We start from the raw sequence: 23734 nt of genomic DNA, 5'->3' as shown, positions 1-23734 counted from the left end.
CCTGTCACCCATCCATGGCCTACAGTACAGCCCCCCAGAACTGCACAGCCACATGCGCTCCCCAACTCCATCCATGGCCGAGGTCGGTACACGATTGCAGCACATCGAGCAACAACAGGCCACCCTGACGCAGCTGGTGGAAAGACAGCTGGAGGAGGCCAGGCTGCAGCATGAGGAGGCCATGCATGAGCGGGAGGAGACCAGGCTGCAGCGGGAGGAGGCCAAGCTGCAGTGGGAGGAGGCCAGGCTGCAGCCGGAGAGCAATGCCACGTCGGTGCGTCAGCTCTCCAGGTCGATTGGACGATTTGCGGCCACAATTCTCACCCTGGCACGCCATGTCAGGGAAGGGAACAGTGTGCAGTCCAACATTGCCGAGTCGATGTTGGTAGCCCAGGAGGCGTTTCAAGGACGCTTGCCCATATTTACACCGACAGTCACCTCAGCCAGCACCACAGCATCCAGCTCTGCCACTGGCAGCCCACGGAGGAGTTCAAGTCGGTTGACTGGATCCGCCAGCAAGGACACACCTGCACACAAGCACCCCCGCAAATAGTGGCATGTGGGGATGCCAGTCAACATGACATTTGGGGACACCATGGGTGTTGGAGGGGTGGGAACGTTTGGGTGGTGAGGGTGGTGGGGGTTGCCCATTAGGGGGTTAGTTGTTAGGGGCCTGGTTGTGGGTGGGAATGTTTGGGTGGTGGGTGGGCATGGGTGTACAGCTTCCCTACCCAATGCACTTTCCTCCGTTTAATTGATAATACAAAACCTTTGAAAACTACCATAATGAGTTAACATCTGTCATTTCATTAGCAGACATAAATAATGTATTCACTGTCATCGTCATATCCATGCTTTGCTGTCAATGTGCAGTCTCTCAAAAGTACATGCAAATGAGTGCATCCCGTGCTTGTTGGCCATCTTGCGCACCCCTGGGGGGTTGTGGTGGCACCCCAATCTCCATCCCCATCTTCATCTTCTGCGTCTGGGGGCACCGGAATGTTCCTGCGCAAGCACAGATTGTGCAGCATGGCACACATAAGCACAATTTTACCCGTCGTCACAGGGTTGTAGAGCAGTGATCCTCCAGACCAGATCTGCTCAAGAGCAGAACTTGGCCTTCAGTAGGCCAAATGTCCTCTCAATCATGCCACGTGTGCGGACGTGTGCCCTGTTTTACGCCTCCCCATGGCTGTTCCTTGGCCTCTGTGCAGGTGTCATCAGCCATGGCGTGAGTGCATATCCAGCATCACCTACATGGGATGTAAATGTGTGGGACATGTCATGGTTCATCTCACGATCTGATTCAATGCAATATTGTGTCATCATGCATTCATCCATATGGGCCTAGCCGTGGTCGGAAGGGCGGGTGATTGCCATCCATGGGTAATTGTTGTAGATGGTGGCATTTGGACATTGCACTATTACTTGCTGTGCATACGAAGTGGACCATATACACGATAGTGGTTGGTAAGTAAGGCACTGTGCAATGACAAGCACACATGGGGGAGTCATTCCATGGCCTGTGATGATTTGGCTGTTGCAGGATGTCTCATGTGCAGCCATCATGTGCTTTGGGGGGGAAGTGGTCCTAAGTGTGGGTGGCTGGATTGAGTGGATCAACTTGTATGGCCTGTTGGTAGCTTTGGTCGTATGTCTCCCTAGGCAGGGTGTGTAATGTGGCAACCTGTCATGTGTAGATATGTGACATGTGGCTTATGCTGACCGTCCATTAAATGGGCCAGGGTGTGATGCATGTGCAGTTGTAGCAGCCCACTTACACAGGTCATTGGCCTGGGCACTCAACACATTTCCACAGGGCCTATGCATTGGCAGCTGTACTCACCCAATAGCCATGTGCTTTGTCCAGCATAGCGTTCCATGTAGCGTGGCAATGTGGAATTCCGCAGGACCATTGAGTCATGTGTTGACCCCGGAAAACGTCTGCAGCAATGTGTAATCAGCAGTCCGGCATCACATACCATCTGTACATTCAGTGAGTGGTACTGTTTCCTATTGCGGTACACCATCTCCATTGCACGTGGTACTGTCAGCTCTATGTGGGTGCAATTCTAATGCACCTATGCAATTTGGCATGGCTGCAATTGCATGGAATGCCAACTTGGTTGCAATGACCTCTGCAAGTGTACGAGGTTGTAACGCTCACCTGATTCCCGCAGAGGCGCCGGTCTTGACTGGGTGAATGCCGTATCTTCAAAGGTGATGTGTAACACACGGTTGGCTCTTTGGGCTGGACCTCTGTGCACTGTATGTCTGACTCGAAGAGTAAGATGTCTTAGGTAAGTGAACGCCGAGCTCTCCATCTGCCTCGGGGCAGGGTGCCGTAACCAGTTCCTTCACTGGATAAGGGTGCAGGCCTCTTGACCTCAGAGGACTGCTGTCCGTCGTTAACTGCACGAACGGTAAGTTCTGGGCGCTTCAAATGTCTTAAAAGTCTTTTGTAATGATATCTCTTGTTTTGCAGAGTTCCGGCGATGGCGGATGGCGGGCTGATGAGAGTTGAGGATCGAACCCGCGTGAGGAATAGAAGCGCCTGGAAGCACGTAGGTAAGCGCTTGTAGCCTGCTTCACGATGCGCACTAACTGTCCCTTTTATCTTGCAGGTACAAGTTCGGAGCTTTAGAGAAGCTGAAGGGTGCTGGAATACCCACTGGATTCGGCGTGGGAAGGAGTAATGGCACGTGAGTAATAAAGTTGCCCAATGTCTTTAAACGCACCTTCTTTTGTCTTTCAGATGCGGGGTGCAGCGCCGAAGGCCTCCGGAGCGTGCGAAGAGCTGGTAAGCTTTTGTCTTTCAGATGCCGGAATGCAGTGCGAAGACCTCCGGAACATGCGAAGAGTAGGTAAGCCTTTGTCTTTCAGATGCCGGAATGCAACGCGAGGCGTTGGTGACAGCCGATGGACCAGGTAAGAGATGCGCTGCCACTGAAGACCGTAGTGCTAACCTGTTCTTTCTTTGTCTTTACAGGTGCTGCTGAAGACTGGATTCCAGGATGGTAAGCCTTTGTTTCCTTAGGCCCAGGATCAGAAGCAGAAGACACGATGAGCGTTCTGCTGCAGAGAATGCAGAATAACACAAAGCAAGATTCATCCATCGGGTGTGGTTTAAATAGCCTCCTGTAGTGCTTAGGTGTCTCCTTCCACAGCCACGCCTAGGTAAGAAAAGAGTTCCTGCTTTCCAGAAGAGTTCCAGTGTTCTGAACCTAGGGAGTGGCTCCTGCCCCACCCAACAGGAAAAGTAGTCCCAAACAGAAGAGGATCCGGGGTTCAACTGGCAGGTAAGTAAGCAGCATGGTCTGCTGCAGGTAAGTCCACCCAAGCATTATGAGCCCGGCGCTTCCAGCGCTGGGACTGGGCATCTTTATGAGCCTGGTGCCACTGGCGCCAGGACAGGGTCCAAAAGGTCCCATTTGGGACTGGCTGGCACTCCGAACCGGGGTTATGGGTCTGCTTCCAAGGGAGTCGGGCAAGTCCTGATCTTTTGGAAGCAGAGATCATGACAGCACCCCGCCTCAAGGCCCCTCCCAAACCGGGCTTCTCCGGGGGTTTGGGCTTGTTAGGAAATGTTCGATGAAATCTTTTGATTAGACGAGGCGCGTGGACATATTCTGCAGGTTCCCAGGATCTTTCTTGGGGACCGTAGCCTTTCCAGTCAATCAGGTAAAATAGTTTAGATTTGGAGATCTTGGAATCCAGGATGCTTTTGACTTCAAACTCGAGTTCTCCATCAACTAGAATAGGTTTTGGAGATGTAGTTAGTCGGGTTTGAGGTTGCACGGGTTTTAATAGAGAGACGTGGAAGACCTGATGTATCTTCATGTGAGGGGGCAAGTCCAACTTGACCGCTACTGGATTTACTATGGTAGTGATGGAATAGGGACCAAGGTATCTTGGGTTGAATGTGCGTGGTCCTTTTAGAGGTAGATATTTGGTGGATAACCAGACTTGATCTCCTACTTGATATTGGGGGGCTTCCTTCCGATGTTGGTCTGCTCCTTTCTTGTATTGTTCTTTAGCCCTTTGAAGGTGAGAAACGGCTTCCTTAAAGGCTTGGGTGATTGTAGAATGCAGGTGGTCTACTGCTGGTGTTCCAAGATCTTGGAGTGGATCCAACTCCGAGGTTCGAGGGTGACTACCGTATAAAAGAAAAAACGGGGTCTTCCCAGTTCCCGAGTGGACAGATTTATTGTAGGCATATTCGGCTATCCAAAGGATATCTTTCCAAGTTTTTTCAGTTTGTTGTAGCATGCAGCGCAAATACTGTTCCAGAGTTTGATTGGTCCTCTCGGTTTGTCCGTCGGTTTGAGGGTGGTGGCTGGTCGAAAGTCTCACATCAATTTGAGCCGACCGACAGCAACTTCGCCAAAAATGAGAAATAAATTGACTACCTCGATCCGAAATTAGAACTGAAGGAAAACCGTGCAGTCGGACGATGTTTTCGAGAAATTCTCGGGCCAGAGTTGCTGCTGTTGGTAAGCCTTTGAGTGGAATGAAATGCGCCATCTTGGAGAATAGGTCTACGATTACTAGGATCGTATTGTATCCGGAGCATGGAGGTAGATCGGTGATGAAGTCCATAGAAAGCGTATGCCAAGGGCGAGGCGGGATGTCAATAGGGCGTAAGAGGCCGGCTGGTTTTTCCTTTTGACTCTTGTTTTGGGCGCATACTCCACAGGACATTATAAAGTCTCTGATATCTTTTTTCCAAGACGGCCACCAGAAGTAGCGCTTGATCTTTTCTGAGGTCTTGGTCATACCGGGATGTCCTTCCATTAAAGAATCGTGATAACAAGAGATTACCTTTTTCTGTAAATCTGTGCTGGGCAGGTATAACCGTTCTTGGAAATATAATAGGTTGTCCTTCACCGTAAAGTCCTTTCCCTGCAGATGCCAATTCTGTATGTCTGCTGGAGTTACCAGTAGCCTGGCTTTATCCTTAACTTCCTCTATGGATTGTGTGGCGATTACACCTAGAATTCTTTGTTCGGGAATGATAGGTACAGGTTTAGGATTGATCAAATGTTCTTCCACTCCCATCCGAGAAAGGGCATCAGCTTTACCGTTTTTTGTACCAGGTCGATAGGTAATTATGAAGTCAAACTCGGCAAAGAATAGTGCCCAACGGAGTTGCCTAGAGGATTGAGCTTTTGCGGTTTTCAAATATTGCAGGTTTCGGTGATCTGTAATCACAGTAACAGTGTGTTGGGCCCCCAGAAGATAATGCCGCCAAGCCTTAAAGGCGGACTTGATAGCTAGAAGTTCCTTATCAGTAATAGTGTAATTGATTTCAGGAGGCGAGAATTTGCGGGACCAAAATGCCACGGGATGCAACTGATTGGTTACTGGGTCCTTTTGTGATAGAACTGCCCCCATGGCAAGGCTCAAAGCATCAGTTTCAACGAGGTAGGGGAGTTCTGGGCGAGGATGTTTTAAGATCGGTGCAGAGATAAATCTAGTCTTCAAATTCTGGAAAGCTTGTTCCGCCTCAGTAGACCATTCAAAACGTTTGTTTTTCTTTAACAAGGCGGTGATGGGCTGGACTATTCGAGAGAATTCGGGGATAAACCTGCGGTAAAAGTTAGCGAAGCCTAACATGCTTTGAACACCTTTTACGGAGGATGGCGATGGCCATTTGAGAATTGCATCGACCTTTTTTGAATCCATACGCACTCCGCTAGGTGATAATATGAATCCCAAGAATTCAACTTCAGTCACGTTGAAAACACATTTTTCCAACTTAGCGAAAAGTTTGTGTTGACGCAATCTCTCGAGGACCATTTTCACGTGTTTCCGATGTTCAGTTTCCGATGAAGAATAAACGAGGATGTCGTCAATGTAAACAACAACACACACATCTATGAGCTCTCTGAAGACATCGTTCATAAAATATTGAAAGGCGGCCGGGGCATTGCAAAGTCCGAAGGGCATGACCTGATATTCAAATAGCCCATACTTGGTGCGGTAGGCCGTCTTCCATTCATCGCCCTCTTTTACTCGTACCAAGTGGTAGGCTCCTCTAAGATCCAGCTTTGTATATATGCATGCTTTTCTGACTTGGTCCAGGAGTTCAGGGATCAAAGGTAACGGATATCTATTCTTAACGGTGATCTGGTTCAGGGCGCGATAATCTATACAAGTTCTAAGGTCCCCTTCTTTTTTTGGAACGAAGAACAAAGCTGAGGAAGCAGGGGACTTGGAAGGACGAATAAACCCATTCGCTAGGTATTGATCCAGGTATTGTCGGAGGTGAAGATTCTCAGGCTCGGTGAGGGCATAAATTCTACTACAAGGAGGAGTAGATCCAGGTATCAGGTCTATATGGCAGTCATAAGACCTATGAGGAGGTAGAGAGTTAGCCTGATCCTTCTGGAAAACATCTTGGAATTCTAGTTATTCAGGAGGTAACTGGGGAGCCTCCGAGGAAATTGCTGCCAGTGCAACACCAGGTCGAGGGTGACAAGTAGAGACACATTCTGGAAACTGAACCGTTCTTGCTCGCCAATCGATCTGAGGATTGTGCTTCTCTAACCAAGGAATTCCTAGAATAATCTGGAACTGAGGGGCCTTGATCACATCGAACACGATCTTCTCATGGTGTCCATCTTGACTTACTAGCGTCACTTCTTGGGTGGTATGCGTTACTGGTCCGGAGGCTATCTCCGTACCATCCACCGTAGTAATGACGTCCTTTACAGCCTTTGGACAAAGAGTAAGATTCATCCTCAAAACCATTTCATGATCCACATAATTGCCAATGGCACCGCTGTCGACGTAAGCTTCAATCGCATGTAATCGATCCGGATGTTCAGGACTAATGAGGACCATAGGTATCACGAAATGCGAGGTCACGGAACTGGTTTTAACGCTCGGCAAGAGGACCTCTATTCTTGTCGGGCGAGGTCGTTTCCCTGCTCAGAGTTTGTGACCCTGGTAACTGCAGCTCCTACTGCCTTCTTGGCTGGTTTCACCGGACAGTCTCGAAGAAAGTGCCCCGAGTTTCCGCAATAGAGGCATAATTGCAGCTGTTTTCTCCTTTCCCGCTCCTTTTGTGTTAGTGGTCCTTTCAGGCCCCCTATTTGCATGGGTTCCCCGGAGTCTACTCCTTTGGTAGGAGTTGGTGGTTTGGAAAATACTCGAGCATCAAACTTGGAACGATCGGCCTTCCTGTTCTGCAGTCTGTGGTCAATTTGAACGACTAAGTCAATATAGTCCGAACAGTCTTGCGGGGGATTCCCTACTTGGGCTAACACATCTTTGAGCTCTCCACGTAGACCTCTATAAAACAGCGTAATCCTTTTGTCCTCAGGCCATCGAGTTTCCACTATCAGTCTGTTGAAAGACGCAATATAAGCCAAAAGGTCTTGATTACCCTGTCGCAATGAAAGGAGCTCATTGTCCAAGGCCTGCCCCTGTGAATGTCTTGCAAACAGTTTTTCCATACTGAGCTGAAAAGCTTGAAAATCATGGAGAACCGGATCATCTTGATTAACTAGAGGGATCGACCAGTCTGCCGCATTGCCACTAAGGTACGAAAGCACGAAAGCTACCTTAGCTTGATCAGTTGGAAAGGCTGCTGGCCGGCATAAGAAGTGCAACCGGCACTGATTAATGAATACTGCAAACCTCTTTGGGTCACCAGAAAATCGTTCGGGCGGAGCCAGAGGTACATTCCCAGGTAGGTTGATCTGCACTGGGTTCGTAGAGGATGTTGAAGGAAGATTTGCCCCTGATGCGGGTAACGGAGTTTGTCCGTCTTGTGACTGTAGCAATTGTCTAGCGAGATCGTCTGTTCGCTCCTTGGAAATAATCAGTTCCCTTCTTAGAGCATTCGTTTCCTGACGGGCTGCATGCACTTCTGCTCTTAGTTCCCCAAGTAACTGGGCTAGTTGGTCGGTATCCGAGGTTTCCATAGCGCCTGGGTGGGAGTTTTGCGGTAGGCTTTGTGTTCTGTAACGCTCACCTGATTCCCGCAGAGGCGCCGGTCTTGACTGGGTGAATGCTGTATCTTCAAAGGTGATGTGTAACACACGGTTGGCTCTTTGGGCTGGACCTCTGTGCACTGTATGTCTGACTCGAAGAGTAAGATGTCTTAGGTAAGTGAACGCCGAGCTCTCCATCTGCCTCGGGGCAGGGTGCCGTAACCAGTTCCTTCACTGGATAAGGGTGCAGGCCTCTTGACCTCAGAGGACTGCTGTCCGTCGTTAACTGCACGAACGGTAAGTTCTGGGCGCTTCAAATGTCTTAAAAGTCTTTTGTAATGATATCTCTTATTTTGCAGAGTTCCGGCGATGGCGGATGGCGGGCTGATGAGAGTTGAGGATCGAACCCGCGTGAGGAATAGAAGCGCCTGGAAGCACGTAGGTAAGCGCTTGTAGCCTGCTTCACGATGCGCACTAACTGTCCCTTTTATCTTGCAGGTACAAGTTCGGAGCTTTAGAGAAGCTGAAGGGTGCTGGAATACCCACTGGATTCGGCGTGGGAAGGAGTAATGGCACGTGAGTAATAAAGTTGCCCAATGTCTTTAAACGCACCTTCTTTTGTCTTTCAGATGCGGGATGCAGCGCCGAAGGCCTCCGGAGCGTGCAAAGAGCTGGTAAGCTTTTGTCTTTCAGATGCCGGAATGCAGTGCGAAGACCTCCGGAACATGCGAAGAGTAGGTAAGCCTTTGTCTTTCAGATGCCGGAATGCAACGCAAGGCGTTGGTGACAGCCGATGGACCAGGTAAGAGATGCGCTGCCACTGAAGACCGTAGTGCTAACCTGTTCTTTCTTTGTCTTTACAGGTGCTGCTGAAGACTGGATTCCAGGATGGTAAGCCTTTGTTTCCTTAGGCCCAGGATCAGAAGCAGAAGACACGATGAGCGTTCTGCTGCAGAGAATGCAGAATAACACAAAGCAAGATTCATCCATCGGGTGTGGTTTAAATAGCCTCCTGTAGTGCTTAGGTGTCTCCTTCCACAGCCACGCCTAGGTAAGAAAAGAGTTCCTGCTTTCCAGAAGAGTTCCAGTGTTCTGAACCTAGGGAGTGGCTCCTGCCCCACCCAACAGGAAAAGTAGTCCCAAACAGAAGAGGATCCGGGGTTCAACTGGCAGGTAAGTAAGCAGCATGGTCTGCTGCAGGTAAGTCCACCCAAGCATTATGAGCCTGGCGCTTCCAGCGCTGGGACTGGGCATCTTTATGAGCCTGGTGCCACTGGCGCCAGGACAGGGTCCAAAAGGTCCCATTTGGGACTGGCTGGCACTCCGAACCGGGGTTATGGGTCTGCTTCCAAGGGAGTCGGGCAAGTCCTGATCTTTTGGAAGCAGAGATCATGACAGAGGTAGGGCGATGTGTTCCGACACATGGCGCAGCAGAGCGTCCAGTACCTGTCCCAATATTTTTGAAAAACAGGGTTGTGAGAGCCTTTGCAGCTCACCAACTGTGTGCTGATAAGTTCCGGTGTCTAGGAAATGCAGTACTGACACCACCTTCAGGAGGGGGGGGGAATTGCGGTCGAGATGGCAATGTGACTGCTGATGTCGTCCTCAATCATGGCGGTGATGTACATGATTGTTGGACGGTCCAGCAGGTATAATGTGTGGATCTGTCCTGGGGTCAGGTTCCAGGGTGAGGCCCTGATGCGGGGTATTGCAGGCTGCCTGCGGGGTCGTCCCGGCTGCACAATTGGGTTTGGCATGGGTGCAGGGTTTGCTAACTGACGCCTGTGCCTCCTCCGCCTCTGCCTCATCCTCCTCTGCACCATTGCTGCCACCATGTGCACTTCTGCCTGTAGGTTCAATAGTCCCAGTCCCAATGCTGCTGCTGCTGCCTGAATTGTTGTGTTTGGAGATGGCCTGGGTGTGGGTGTGGCCCTTTTGTAGCCTCCCAGTGACCTACTGGGTCCGGCTTGCCTCATTTGGGGCACCTGTGGCCTGATTCACCTCACCTGGTACTGTTTAACGTCATGTTAGCAGTGGCGTCGATACCGCCTCCGTGCCCACGGTTTTTCAGCCATTTTTGTGGCAGTGTTTCCATGTCTGTGGTACTCGTGATGCCCATGGTGTTTCGTGTTGCTGTAACTGGGTGGTTTCGCCGCCATCGCATTCTACGGATCCCTTAACTCCGCGGCGGCGGTTTGTGGTGGTGGTCTTTCCGGGTCCGTGGGTCGTGATTGCACGGTCACGGAAACGACACCGGTATGGTTTTACCGGTGGCGTTAAGTCCGGGTCGGTGGACTCGTAATGAGGCCCATTGTCAGGGTGGAGGTGTCACCCAAAGTCGGCGAAAAGGGATCCTGAACTAAAAGGGCCTAATGTCCAATTCCTAATTCCAGTTTTAATCTTCAAAATTCTGGGCCATCGACACCCAGGAAAGAGTCATTCAATGCACTCAAAGCCTTAGACTTCTTTTCTTGGCCTTGGCAGAGTATCACAACAATGAACAATCCTCTGGGTCTCTGTAGCCTTTTCTTGCACTCATACCGGGGTTAAGACCTTGTAGCAGTCCCCCTCTTGCCCGGGTGTCTAGATTCTTTATTGAGGAAAGCTTTTTTAGTGCTTCATCCATTTGCCCGAGGGTTCTTGTGGGTAGACTCCCTCTACCTGGGTTGTTGTCATCCATAATTATAGCCCCTGAGCCAAAGGACCTCTCCTCTTGGGCTGTGGCCTACTGCAGGCTCCAGTCAGATTCACACGGTTATAGCTTTTTATTTGCTCTGATGGATTTGCAGCAACCACCATTTTCTGTGAGAACGCCCCCAGCAAGCAATTCTACCTTCCACTCTCTTCTTTAAGGCTGCAGTAATAACAGCCACAGCTTCGCAGAAAACACCAGGACCTGCCAGAGACTACACATTTTGGTCATCTACCGATTCTCAGCTCACCCATTCTGTGGCCTTTCTGGCTTGGTCACATACATCTCTTCAGCTTCTTTCTGGATGGTTCTTGCCACTGTTGACTCCTCCTCTTTCAATTTGTGTCCATTGTAGCGTGGCACCCACCGTTTTCCGGTCCTTCACAGTGTGACGTCTTTTGCTTGGCTTGTATCTGTGTCAAGTTCTGCAGCAAGCTATTTTCTCTATTCCCTCCTGCATTTTACAGCCCTCCTAAAGTGTGGAGCCACTTGGCTTGGCCCCCACTTGCTCTCTCCTTCAATTCCCATTTCTCCTATCACTGTTCTGTCAGCAACTCTCCAAAATGCCACCCTAAGTCCCTCAAAGTATGGCGGCCTCTGCCTCGTTATTTTTTGACTTGGGCACTAATTGTTTCTTCAAGTGTTCTGGTTGCTGGTTGGGTTTTTCCATTTGTTTCAGGTACGACGAGTGGTGTGTGCGTAATGGGGTTAACTCCTCCCCATGTGCACGTTCCATGTTCTCACATTTGTTCAGTTATTGTGGTTGTACTAATAATCTAATTGTGTCCTTGCCTCTGCCCGAGTGGGCAGAGATCTCAAATAGGCTGTCTGCCATCTTTGGATCAAGCACTGTTGTCAATTGAGATTTTTTTCTCACAGTCTCCATATGTGCACAGACCACAATGCCTGGTCTGTGTTCTTTACCTTGCTGCAAATATTTCTCATTGTTCTCCACTGCAGTCCTTGCATGGCTTGCTCATATGATGTGCTTTTGTCAGAGTCTTGCTTCGCTAATGTATCAGCGGACAGGGCTCGGTGTTCTCAGCACATGTCCCGTACATGTAGCCATCCTAGCAAACCTTTCCTGTGGCAGGTTTTCCTAGGGTTCTTCCCTTTAGCATTACTCCCAAAATGATAATAGTACTGGGCTTGTTCCCGCATGAGAGATTTCCTGTTAGGAGACACAATGGATCTTTACTTGAAGGAGTGACTGCAGGGCCTATGATGGGGATCCAGAGAGGGAAATGGGGGTCAAAAGGATCCTCTATTTACCACCTGTAGGCATCACAACACATATCTGGTATAGTCAGTTGGCCCCCAGAGGTCCCCAGCCTCCCCTGTGATCCATCATCTAGCCCCACAAAGATCCCCAGCCCCTGCTGTGATCCACCCATGGTTGACTCCAGCACACACCCCATTAGGACAAGTCCACAGGAATCAATGTGATTGTAGCTATAATCCTATAAACCTTGCAAATGATAATCCTATCATTTGCAAGGTTTTGGGGGGCGGGGGGAGATTTAAAAACCGGAAGGAGGCTTAGCCAGGGAAGCATGACTGCATTCAAAGAGGCCAGGTCAATTATTCCCCAATTTCATCTAGACATGGTGTAATTCTATATATTAGAAATGTAGGTGTAAAACCGTGAGAGAGTCTCTCAAATTTAAGAAAACTGATTTCTGTTTAGAAAATATACTTTATAAAAAAATCTCTCTCCTTCATGCATCTATCGACTTAATGATAATTGGGAAGGAGTTCTGTCATACTGTTGGTGGAGATGGCTGCCCAAGCATGGAGCACCAGCTGATGTGCTGAATTGGCACATCTTTTGTCCTTAGGAACACACTAGATAAGCATCAAGCATCTCCCCAGTCCAAATTGGAGAAACCTTTTAAGGAATCCAGATGTAGAGGGCAGACCCACCAATATAAAAGCAGACAATGATCTTTGGAAATCCTAGATAATTGAGAATAGATATACAATATATGCTCTGGAGAACCAAGCCTGAAGGGACAAATTCTGCATATTAAGATTTCCCCAAAAAAGCAAGTGAGAGCTACGCTACAAAAAACTATTGGTTTTACCTCTTACTGCACTGTGAGGAACCAGGAATAAGACGCGGACACAGAGGACCCACGGTTTTGGTTAAATACTTTTATTAAACAATAAAGAGGTTGGGAAATGCCTCACTGTCCCTAATCTAGGAGGTATTTCCCTACCTCAAACAAAACTAGGGGTCTGCCCTATGTCAAGATACCCAAAGTAAAACTTTCCTCTGTCCAAAATCCTATCCTATCCCTTGCATTCTAAAACTAACTTTAAGGTGCTAAGAGTATTGTCTCGGACTTGAAAGGTGCACACATGTTCAAGTTCAACAAAAAGATATAATCAAACACCAGGTTCAAATGGATAATGTTCACAGTTCCTGGGAATGGCTCCCTTCCCCTGGTTTCTCTTCACCAAATCAAAAGTTCCAAAGAATAAGCAAGTTCTTTAATGCCCAAGAAGATATCTTTCTCCTCTTGGTGTTACAATCCACTCTACGGGAAATTACTCCCTTTCCCAAGTCTTTTCCAAAAACTCTGTAATTGAAAACCCCAAAGGCATAACTCTTCCTTGGGATTCTCTTTTCAAAATAACACAATTTTGTTGTAGGTTCTGGACTCATAAAACACCTGGTATACTGTCTTGCCAAGCTCTCTGATGTAGCTCCTTTACACAATTTGGGTGTGAGTCCCAGACTCGCCAGACACCTGCTATACTCTCCTGCCAGGCTCTCTCTTGTAGCACCTTTACACAATTTTGGTGCAAGTCCCAGACTCACCAAACACCCGGTATACTCTCCTGCCAGACTCTCTCTTTATTTTGGTATTTCTCATACTCACACAGTTCCAATATTCAGCACTACTTTTGTCAAAGTGTCGGGTCTAAAACCCTCTTTCATTCACGTTGTTTGTTATATGTCCCAGTGGCCCAATCTCCTTGCTCTGTGACGCCTGACTCATGTACCTAGCACTTATCGGTACTTCGTGGAGTTGCTGAAGTGCCCTGGTGACCCAGCTTCCCTTCCCAGGGCTCACCAGCATTCTCTGGCATTCTTCGGCCTCTCACAGCAAACACGCGGAAGCACCCCTGCCTCCACTTCACAGGCTCACCGGTATCATCTGGCAGCTTCATGGCTCCCGCCTCACTCCTGAGCCCTTATCCATGTTTGGGCAATGCAGGCACTGCTTCTTGGTTCTGGCGGTCACCAGGAAGGATCCTCTCCTCTTCCTGCTGCGATCCCAACACAGCGAAGCAGCTTCTGCAGTCTTTCTTCTCTCGCCGTCTCCCCACTCATCAGTGGGTTTCTCAGGCCCACTTCCCAAGCAGTAACTAGCCGGCTGCAATTCTATGTCTTCCTCTTCACTGCAGAGCAGACCAGGGTTTCTGCAATGCAGCCGGTACCTCGCTCTGCACTGAACTGGAGAACTCCATGTTTCTCTTCCCGGCATGGTTTTAAAGCATGTCGGGCCAATTGGATTCTCCCTATGACTAAACTGCTAGTGTTGATTCTCATTGGGAGTAATCATCACTTCTCCTTGCCTCTTCCTCGTCTAAGTTATCTGATGTGCTGTTCTTTATATGATATTGAGGAGGCTGGTGTTGGCTCTTATTAGGAGTAATTATCATTACTCATTGTCTCTTCCTCGTCCCAGTTGTTGTCAAGCTTTTCTTCATGTGATATTGGGGAATACTGGCAATAGATTTGGCAAGTGGTTGAGGGAGATTGTTACACTATGCTATAATGGCATGAGGAAGGGAGGGAACATCCCTGAAAGGGAATGGGGGATATGTGATTTCATCTGACGATGCTGTGTCATAACGCTGAGGGTCACACCCCCAATGTGGTCCTCCCTCAAATAGCCACCCCCAGGATCAGGATCAGGTAGTGGCTGCCTTCCGCTAGCCGCATGAGCAGATGCCACTCCAGGGAAAGGAGTGATGACATCATCTGATTCATCACAGCACATAGGATTTCTATATACCAAGACTTCAGCAAAGATGCGATGGAGCATATAGTAAGTTCAATTCCTTTAGGCAAACACATCCAGCAAGGCAATATAATGTAGAGAACATTTATGGTTTATCCTGCAGTTCTAACAATCAAGCATCTTCACTTGGTGCTGACTTGCAAGGTCAGCCTGCATTGTTGTGCAGATATTTGCTACACTGAGCCATTCCGACTAACATACCACTTGCATTCTACTCCTTGAATATCAATAGATTAAATATTCCAATGAAGAGAATGAAAGTGATGTCTTACTTAAGCCAATAAAAAGCTGATGTGGCTTGCTTTACAGGAAACACTGTTCATGCTGCAGGGGAAAGAGAAGCTGGTCAAGAACTGGGTGGGTTCATTGGTTGGCGGCAGGCATACAAGTAGCTGGAGAGGACTGGGTCTACAATTCTCAAGGAGTTGTAAACATGCTATCAGTAAGGAATGCGTAGACGCTGCAGGAGTGTGGTGGTGGTAAAATCGAAAAGCTGAAAAAACGCATTAGATATTATATTTTTCAGTGCCTTATAACAGGCATAGTATGTATGGATTGTGAAAATATTAGTATTGATGGTGACTTCAATGTGCTCCTAGCCCCATTAATCAGGATGACAGCAGTTAGATCCAAACAATTAACTACTAGAGATTATATTCAAAAAATGATGGTGGATCTTAGACACAGCGACATCTGGTGACTGCACCACCTGAAGAGGAGACAATACTCCTCAGCTGCTCAAAATAACGTCTCAAACATAGATCCATTCCTTGTAGCAAGATGCTTGACGACTGACATCCACGCAAGCACTCGGGAGAGACTGTCACATTTAATCATTGAATGCAAAGAGTAGAAATCTGGGTGGCATGACTCTGCAGTAGGTAAAATCAGAGGCAAATCAATAGCAGCCTGATAAAAGATCAAACCTTTCCAAGAGTAGAGAGGACAATGCTTGAAACTTGACAATCATCAAGGGTTTGGTGCACTCGACTGCACTTCTGTGGTACTCAATGAAGGAGTACATGAAGCATATAATTGCGGCATAGTGTGCCATAAAAGGAAGGAAGAAGAGAGTAAACTGAAAGACACTGAGAAAAGACTTAAGAATCTGACTGGGAAATGTTAACGTGTCCGAAGAGGCTCAATCCTGAGGACTATTCATGCCTTCACGAATTCTAGAGTAAAGACCTCCAAAGTGTTGGCTTAATGGTTGAGGAAAGCTACAGCCAAAATGTAGTTTGCAGGTATCCAAGCAATGGAAGGGCCAATTGTAATATACACAACAGATATATGCATAGTATTCAAAAGTGCCTGTTGCCTGACTGAAGGAGGTGCAACAGTTTTTTTGTTGGAGCCCTACAGCTAAAACAAAATGTAAAGCAAGCATCAGGCTTGGGAACTCCGTTTGGAGTTGGAGGCTCCTCGGTAAGAGATGCTAAATGGCATCCGGCCTTGATGGGCTCTCTGTGGAATTTCTGAAATGTTTATGTAAGTCTCTGTTTTCGGTGCTGCTAGGGTTGTTAAATACAGATAAGGAACAGACGGCTCCCGCATAAATGCAGACATGATCACAGTAATAGACAAAGAGGACACACCTGAAACAGATTGCTCACATTATGGACCAATTGTTCCAATGAATGTGGATGCTAAGCTTTATGCCAAGGCTCTTTCAAAAAGACTGGGACCAATAATGAGAATGTCTGTAGACTAAGACGAAGTGGGCTTCATCAAAGGGAGGGGGGAACGTATAACTCCAGACTGCGACTTGATCTACAGAGGCTTGCAGCACACAATGACCTACCTACATTAGCCCTCTCTTGTTGCAAGAAAGCACTGATAGGGTGAGATGGAACTTTCTCCTTGAGTCTTTAAAAAGAAATGGAAATTGCGCTTTAACTTGTAACTGTAACTTCATGGCCAAGGCACTGTATATAGCAGCTCTAAAGCCTCGGTGCAAACAAATGGATCCCTCTCATAGTTTTTCCACCTGCACTGTGGCATAAGACAAGGCTGCCCAGTCTTGCCTTTATTTTTCACCCTGCTCTTGGATCCCATTTCTGAAGCTGTTGAACAAAAATCTGCAAATCCAGGGGTTAATAATTGGAAGAAGATCATACACAGGCAGGTTTTACGCCGATGACATATTAATATTTTCAATGAATCGTGAGGTCATTCACCATTGAAAGGTAAAGCGCTTCCTCTGTCTAGAAACTGCTTCCAGAGCCATGTACAAAGATGGAAAATTAGATGGGAACCTCACAGTTTTAAGTACTTGGACGTAGTTCTTCTTAGAGTGGCAAAGGGAATTTTAAATGCCAACCTACACCCGCTGATTGCAACTTTAAATATGGTTGTGACACACTGTAATGAAACTAAAACGTTCTCTGTGGGCAGTGTAAATAGCTTCAAAATTATATTTTTTCAACAAGTGCTGTATAAACATGGGGCACTCCTCATCCGCATTCCTGGACAATAGTGGGTGAAACTTTCACCCCCAAAGAAGAGAGTGATCTGTGAGAAGGGAAGAAGTACCTAATAAGTAAGACAAGGATGTACCACTAGACAAGGGAGGATTAAATCTACTCCATCATAAGCTTTATCTTGAAACTGTAGTGCTGCACCAAGCAGCCAGATGGGAAATCGAAGACGGTTCTAAAATTCCACGATGGGCTACCTTGGAAGTGGACAAACTTGCGGGCAGGGTCAGATCTCAAATCCTCTACATGAAAATAAGGTGCAAAGTGGTAATGATCTGAAAACTACTCTATATTCGAAGAGTAAATGGGACGAAGTAGCTAAATACCATGGGGAACACCATTTCATACATGCACTCTTGGAATCCCAGAAGGTAACCTAATCAAAGAAGCCATAACCCAATTGTTGTCCATCCCCATTCGACCGAGAATGCTGAGGGTTGTATGCAGTAGGTAGAAAACCCTGTCATGGGACTCCACCTGCCACAAGTTTGACATACAAACGGAAGTGATTAGATGGTATTGTGAGATCCATACATGGTAGCGGGCCAAAAGACCCAGATCATATATGGAAGGAGAATGTGGCACAAAGTGTAATGGGAGCCATTGCTTCAGATAGCCTATGGTTGTCCAATGTTTATAGACTGCTGTTGCTGCAAAGTATGAAAAATCTGACACCGCTTTGATGAAAATGGGAACTGAAACTGGGGGGGTCAAACCCATTCTGAGTGACAATGAAGCAATATTTTGAAAAGTAAGCGGAAAACACAAGGGTGGGAATGATGCAATAGAGGTCAACTTTCAGGGCATATTGGTCACCTGCAAAACTATATAAAACTAGCCTGAGAGATAATGATCGTGGTTGGGCTTGCAACACTGCTAACACAAAGCTACGCCACATGCTTTCTCAATGTCTGAGTTATGGAGGAGTATAGAGGAAAGGGTGGAACTTGTTTTTCGGATACGCATGGACCACAAACTCTATCCAGAAACAACTGAACATAACGCTTTAGAACCTACGACCCCTGCTCCACGCTATCTTGGACCCACCCAACTACAACGACCTACACTCAGATAAACTGGTTGACCTATACAATGGCACCCTAGAACTAGCCATAAACAACATTGCCTCTATCAAACTAAAAAAAGCTAAACCCGCAGCCCACCTTAATAAATGGTTCACGACTGAACTAAACACCCTGCGCAATGTCAAAAGAGTGGCCGAAGCCACGTGGGGAAAATCGCCTACAACTCATAACAAGGCAGTGTTCACTTCTGTTGCTTCCTCCTATAAATCGGCCATCGTCAACACCAAAAAAGAGACATACAATAACAGAATACTAAATGCAGAATTTGGCACCAAGGAGCGCTTCAGCATTCTGAGGGAACTGGAGACCCCAGCTCCACCAACAGAAGCATGCGTCAAGGATGCGGATTGGTGTGCTAAAATACAGAAGGCTGTATCTGACAAAATAACAATGTTACAAACTAAAATAGAGACTAAAAAGACCAGCATGGCCAATAGCTCTAACAATAACACCCCGCTGGACCCTCGCCCCCCTTCCTGCCCTCCTTTCTTCTTCTCTTCACTCACACCAAAAGAAGTGTAAAATATTATGCTACGCCTAAAACCGTCAAGGTGCCAGGGAGATATCTGTCCTGCCCCAGTCATTAAGGAAGGCGCCAAAGACATTAGCCCATTTCATTGCCACTGTGATTAACTCCTCTTTCAAAACTAGCTCGGTCCCAAACAACCTCAAGGAAGCTTGGGTTATGCCCCTCCTTAAAAAACCGAACCTAGACCCCAACATACCGACCAATTATAGGCCCATTACAACTGTCCCTTTCTCTTAAAAATTCTGGGTAAAGGCGCCTATCTCCAAATTCCAAAACATCTGGAGGATAATAACCAATCTGGCTTCAGACCGAGACACGGTACAGTAACGGCCCTCCTGGACTAAAAAATCCAAATGGATGAAGCCAAAGATAAAGGCAAGTTGGCCATCCTTCTGTTATTAGGGTACAACGTTGTTTCATCGCCTGCCATTACATCGGCAGGCTCTTAAACGTGCACATTACATTGTATGTGCTCATCGAATTTTTTAGGGGGGGGGTGTGAAAGGGAAAATACGGGTTTGGGCGGGTGGGCAATAGTAAAAAATAAGTGTGGAATTCGATGGAATGTGCACATTTAAAAGCCTGGCGATGTAAAATCAGGTGATGAAATCACATGGAAGAGTTATTAGAACTTTCTGCAGCGTTTGATCTTATCGATCACCAGATCCTTACATAACATCTGACCACAGCCACTGCCTTTTCCACAAACACTTCTAATTGGATCCAATCATTTCTCTCAAACGGAACAACCAGGGTCTTCGCGCCCTCTGCTTCAGCTGCTCCAGTCGCCATCTACTGCGGAGTACCACAGGCCTCGTGCATCTCTCCGACGCTCTACAACATCTTCACAAAGCTCCTCTTTGATCGTCTTGATAACATGGGTGTCGCCTACACAAATTATGCAGGCGACACCCAGGTTCTCATTACGCTGACTGGTTGCTATGAAAATGACTCCAAACTGATAAACTAAATCTACCTTGAAATTCAGGTATGGATGGCTGCCCACGGCCTGTGTCTTAATGATGATAAGATGGAGCTCCTTATCATTGGATCCCAAGCACGTCTAAATAAACATGACACACAGTACATGTCCTTCAACATTGACGGGAACACCATCAAAGTTGAAAAGGAGGTCAAAACATTAGGCATCTACCTGGACTCTACTGTTTCACTTAAGAAACAAGTGAATGCCACTGCCTCAACAACGGCTTATACCAATAAACTTATTAATACTTGCAAACCATGCTTGTCCCCCAACAGCTATATCACGTTAACCAGGGCACTAGTCTTATCGAAGCTGGACTACTGTAATACACTCTTCTTAGGCTCCACAGAACGGAATCTTAATAGACTGCAGGTCCTATAGAATAATGCCTTGGGATCAGCGTTAAACATCCCCAGGTCTAACCATATCTCAAGCATTAGACAGGATTCCCACTGGCTCCCTGTGCACAACAGAATCTCGCTCTGCACTCTAGTTATCACTCATAAATGTTTGTCAAACTCCGTCCCTAAATATCTGGCTGACAAATTCTCTAGAAACCAACTCGCCAGACCTACTAGATCATTCTACTCGCATTGCCTCAATATCCCGAGCTAAAAACTAAAAACGGCTGGCGGAGCTAGCTTCCCAGTTTTGGCCGCCAAATGCTGGAACTCTCTCCCTCTTACTATCAGAGCTGAACCCTCCTTCTGGACTTTCAGAGGTAAAGTGAAAATCTGGCTCTTTGACAAGAAAAACTAATAGGCCCCAGGATAATCACGATGCTCCTCCACTGAAACCTGTGCACCCTAACACATTTTACAATGTATTATTGTATTTCTTGCACTGTCGACCAAACTGTAACCACCGGCGACAACTCTATGCTCTTATATGTAATAATATGCAAGTTGACTAACCTGTGACCTATTGTCGACAAGCACTTCTTTCCTATGTACTCTATATGTACGCTTTTGTCTCAGGAGGATAGCTCTGGGGCAACATGCTTGCCTTGGATGCAAGACTACACGGAGCACCACAGGTTCGATCCCCGCGTCCACGCTTAGAAACCTCTGGGTATTAAGCGTGTTATAAATAACCTATCATATCATATCATTGTAACTCTGTCGTAAACTCTAGCAGCCAGTTACCTCAGGGTTAGGTGTGCTTTATAAATAATAAATAATAAACTAAACTAAACTAAACCCATTACTTGAGGTAATCTGTGCAACATGCTCTCTCCGGGGGATGGAAGAAGGGAAAATACAATGGACCTTTTGAGCAATAACATATACACTCAATACATCACGGAACCATAGAGAAACATGATCATATCCGGTGGGACAGTGTTGATCTGCACGATGAATGATCATTCTGGGCATAGTTTAAATGTTAGGATAACATGTGCCTGCCCGTACCGTCCTCAAATCACTCCTGCCCGATGGCTTGCCCCGCATTAAATCTGTCCTTCGGGCCCCCACCCACTCCTAATATCAGATTTACAAAGTTATCTTATGTGACTGAAATTGTTTTAAATAACCTACACTAATAAAAAAAGTGCTGTGCATACCTTATTTGATTGATTGTGCGATGATTTGAGCTTTTAATAAAGGTTAAATGAATACAAAAAACTACTGAGCAGATTGAGGCTGATTAGACTTCAGGAAAACTATGGCATTAATCAGGATGTTTCAGTGTAAATCTGTTAATTTCAGGAAACATTGGTTTGAAAAACGCCAGAATGATTTATACAAATTCAGTAAAGCATAAGCAAATTCAGGGAGATATTGTGCAATTTCATTCAATAAATGGGGTTGGACGTCAAGTCAATGGCAAGGCACATCGGAAGATTCTACTGAATTGAGGCATATTTAGACTCTTTACCCGTGCTAGCCCACCAGCTTCTATGCACCCGCATCTTCCTAGGAAATACCCCATTAACAGTGCTGTTGCATTCTCAGCAACCACAGTAGATGTTTTCAACCACCATTAATGCATGCAATTCTATTCCAGTGTTCACCCCACCGTAACAGCGTTGATGATCAATGTTTGGAACATCCTCCTTTTTAAAGCTTCAAATAACACACCTCCAAGATAACGCATAAAATTGCTTCATTCAATATAACTTTGTGTTTCATATGGTGTTCAGTGAAGAGGCATTGGATTGTACTGTTTCATATATGGGCATCCTGTGAAAGTGCATCACCAAATTTTATGCTTCGTGTTGCTCCCACCTAGGTATCCCAAAAATCAGCCTTGCATTGTTTTGCATACTGTTGCACATTTAACTATACCTAAAATCCCCAAAAAATGTTTGAAATGATTACCCAGTGTTAAAGTATATTTTGCATAATATTGCCTGATAACGAACATTGGCCTAAGCGCATTCGCATCGCACTGAAAATCGCATTTGAATAAACCTGAATAAGGCTGACTACGCCGCCATTTTAGAATCATCCGCCATTTTGTTTAACTCCTGTTTCTGTCTCATGTTAAACTTGTGTTTTCGGCTCCAGCAGAGAAAAATTAACTTTGCACTGTGTCAACACAGATAAACATGTTGTGACTGCTGAAGGTGAACTGTTTGTCCTGCACTAAGAAACCTTGGAGCTAAACTAAAGTTGAACTGAACAGCAATTTAGATGTTGTCTGTACCAATAGCGTCATCCTTGTTCAAACAGTGGTAAACAATGTTGAATAGCTGAAACTGTGTGCCTTTGCAGAAATTCTTGTGTTGGTTGCATTGAAACCGGATTAACTTTAAGTTTGGAAATAAATGTTACCATTGTATCATATGTGTAGGAAAAACTTGTCTAGTGTTTGAGGAAAACATTGAACAATGTATGGTTATTTGAATTGGTATTAGTTATGTGAACGGGCTGTGAACCCTAATGAATATGTAACCCAAAGATGTGCTGGACGATATGTCTGGGATTGTGAGAGAAATGTATAAAAATTCATGCTTTGTAATGTCCAGCACTCTCTCACCTCACGGTGTCCGCTACCACACATTGGGAGGTGTTGAGAGACCAGACAGCTGTTCTGAAGAATAAAAGTGTACTTGCACCATTGTACTAATGACTGGCATATTTTTATAGAGTGGTATTTAGCCTCGATATTTCTTTCATCTATAGGGACCCTCAGGATCGATGTCACACCGCTAAGACGAAGACGCGGCTGCCGGACCGGGATCAGAGAGTGAAGGGGGCCCCTGCAAAGTGATACGCGATTCTTCCGCAGTACTGCACGCCGGATCCCTGGACGGTGAGCTGCGTTTAGTGAGACATCACGACGAGGGTCCCCGTATCGTGGCCTGTTTTGCGAAAATGCCAGCCATGACAATTTGTAATCAGATCTGACCCTTTTTATTTTGACATCAGGTGAGTCGTACCCCAATTCTTAAGAATCCTGATATTGGTTACAGATTTGTTTTTTCAGAAACAAATGACGCCAGGCAACACCAGTGATCTGATATGCCTGGGAAATTGTCATCCTGTTTCAGGGTATTATTCCGCAGAGATAGACAATCTTTGGAACAAGGCCAACCGGCGCCACCGGATGGATCGCCGGCTTTTTTAATGTACTGTAAGAATGGCCTAGGAACTATCATATTTAATGAGCTTTGGCACAGACAGACCAGGCATGTTTCCGAACTTCAGTGGCCAGTTTATGGCAGTTTTGGAAATTTCCCATCTAGAGCATTTAGAATCCATATTGTTGAGGAAAAAGGCTAGGCCTGCAGCATTTGATGCAGTTAAAGATTGGAGAAAGGAAGCTATGCAGCAACTGAGAAGTAAAGTAAAGTATGCAAAAAGACCAATGCTGAGAAAGCACTATTGCATGATCAGCAGAAACAGTTGGAATCTATTAGAGGTATGGACAGGACTTTCCAACTTCATGTGCAAAAGATATATCCGTCTCAGGATTTTCATAGATCAGATGAATTAATTAATAAGTTGTTAAATGAATGTAGAAATGTTCGAACTGTACCACATCCT

The 23734-nt window shown here is 46.4% G+C and overlaps 1 protein-coding gene across 5 annotated transcripts in view; it reads right to left on the bottom strand.

Moving 5' to 3' along the window:
- HCST (hematopoietic cell signal transducer) overlaps nt 1–23734 on the bottom strand; it is a 176776-nt gene that overhangs the window by 106209 nt on the left and 46833 nt on the right. The gene's annotated exons all lie outside the window — the stretch shown is intronic.

The sequence above is a fragment of the Ambystoma mexicanum genome, chromosome 1p (genome assembly GCF_040938575.1).
Source record: "Ambystoma mexicanum isolate Mex_15411 chromosome 1p, UKY_AmexF1_1, whole genome shotgun sequence".
Lineage (NCBI taxonomy): Eukaryota > Metazoa > Chordata > Amphibia > Caudata > Ambystomatidae > Ambystoma > Ambystoma mexicanum.
Note: the sequence above shows the minus strand (reverse complement) of the source record. Positions and strands in the feature narration are given on the sequence as shown.